Source organism: Helobdella robusta (genome assembly GCF_000326865.2).
Source record: "Helobdella robusta unplaced genomic scaffold HELROscaffold_4, whole genome shotgun sequence".
NCBI classification, from domain to species: Eukaryota; Metazoa; Annelida; class Clitellata; order Rhynchobdellida; family Glossiphoniidae; genus Helobdella; species Helobdella robusta.
In genome coordinates this window covers 8,361,079-8,363,621 of record NW_008704902.1, presented here as the reverse complement: position 1 = coordinate 8,363,621, position 2,543 = coordinate 8,361,079, and positions in this window count along the sequence as shown.

The window sequence follows — 2,543 nt, the reverse complement described above, 5'->3', positions numbered from 1 at the left end:
TTGACATTGATAGGATTTGTTTTATTTAACAGACGGTTGAAGTATTCTCTCCACTGTAGTTTGATTTCATCTTGTTTAAGAACCATCTCATTTTTGTCGTTTTTATAAATGAGGCACCAGCTATGTCTTGTTTCGTACGCTTTGCTTGTTTTGCTATACGATACAGAGATTTCATTTGTTCACCTTTGCTTTTAGTGAGCCACTCTCCGCACTGATCTGTTCTCAAGTAAACATTTTTTTCCTAGCCTTATGTGCTGTTTGATGACAGAGAAGAAATCAATTTGTGTGGCTGATGGTCCACTTTTGTATGTTATGAGATGTTCCAACCAATTTCTAAAATATGTGTTCAGTAGACAAGACCCGTGACTTTCAGCAAACTCAAAGCGAAGAGGAAGGGAACGAAGGAGAAGGATCGATGACATGAAGGATGGATGGATTTTAAAATAAAAAAGTTGCTGAGAAAGTCACCAGACAGATTAACTACAGAAAATGAAGTTCAAGTTTAAAATTTGATTTACAAAGCTACAGAGTAAGACTTGACCAAAAGCAAAAGTTCAAGGTTGGGACAAAGAAGATCAATAACATAAAGTATTGGAAGGATTTAAAAATGGAAGAGTTGCTAAGAAGGGCCCAGGACATAGTTAACTGGAGAAACCAAGAGCCATCCTACAACATTGAATACTAAAATTCGCATGCTGTATGGTATTGCCGGTAACAATTTGTGACTTGGAAAGTTGGACTTTGAAAAAAAAGATGAAAAAAAATTGAAGCATATGAAATGAAAAGTTTATGAAAAATATTAAGTGTAAGATGTAAAATCGGAAAAACGAATGAATGGGTTGCTACTTGAAGTTAAATAAAAGATATTAAGCCAATAAACTCGATGTGTTTCGTTATCTCAGAAGCTCTCGATATCACAACCCGGGTGACAACAAATATTTACATCGTGAAGACATCGTACGCAATATTTAAGCAAAAATAATTATTAAATAACAAATTTAATAATTATACATAATCACCATTATCGTTAATAAATTATTTCCATTTCAAAGTTATCATAAACAAAACTGGAATAACTAGTGAAAATTTTTATCTATATTCATCACATTTTGAATCGTTAATTCACACTTATCTATTTACGTTAGATAAAGAAAACCAGAAAAGCATGAAAAAATTGCGACACAGAATATTAAAAAACACAGTAAAATATGCTTTAATCGAAATCCTCAATTTTGATAGAGTACAACAGCAACATTTTCATTGACACCACCGCTTCACAAGCTATGCAAGTCAATGCAATAGATCTGTAATTTTTTATCTCTTTTTTATAAATCGCTGCCGCTTGGTTGGTTGGTTGGTTGGTTTGTTGGTTGGTTGGTTGGCTGGCTGGTTGGTTGGTTGGTAAGGTGGCCGGCTGGCTGGTTGTTCTTTGGATGGTCGTTGGTTGGCTGGCTGGTTGACTGAATAACTGGATGACTGCATGAGCCAAAAAGTAAAAAAAAACTGAATGAGCAAAAAAAGATTTGAATAGCTTTATGTGTTGCTTCACATTTATAATTTCTGTCACCAAATATTTTCAATGTTTTTATTTGTTTTATTCTAAAAAAATTTAAGTAGATAGGAATGTCCTATCTTTTTTTACCGTTATAAGCTTTAATCGAATGCAAGAGCAGCATTTGTCAGACATTCAATATGTTTTAAACAGGGAGTCATCAAGCAGCAAATGAACATTTATTGCATGTATGATAACCCCAATGCCTTTATATCAACGTTGAATTCAAGTACTATTATATGCAATTTTATATGCTAAAATTTTACACTTTAAGCCATTTTGAATCGTTTGTTTCAATCAATCTAGACTGTGTGATGTTTTAGTTAATTTTTTTTTACAGTCTGTAAAAGGTTATCAATGAATTTTAAACTTTGGTCTACTATAACTGGTGACAGGATTAAAACTTTTTACAGATTATGCGAGTATGATTATTTTTATTTGATTTTTAATATAAACTAACTTAACGATTATTTATTTAAGAATGTTTTCTGCGGTGGTATATCAAGATAATAATGAAACATCATGTAAAAACATATTTATTAAAATGTTAACTTTTGCTGCTGATATAAAAGACAGAATTACTTTGAAGGACTTTAAACAAGTAATCTTTTTATAAAAAGATTTATGGAATTTCTTAACATTTTGAATAATGTCATTTTAGTTTCTGCAGCGAGTCCATATGTGTAAACTAAATATATCAGAATGCAGCCAAACTTTAATAAAGAATTATTTTATGGCTAACAGAATCAAAACAAGAAATTTAGCCAGTAACACAATGCCTTGTTCATCTTTAACTTTAATGTTACTATTTTATTTTATCGTAATATTTGAACGTAATTCATTATAAAAATATATTATTTATGTAATTAAATTATTTAATTATATATATATATATATATATATATATATATATATATATATATATATATATAGTTAAATTTGTATTATTTGTATTCCCACTCTGCGTTCAAAAGTTTTTTGATAAGAACTC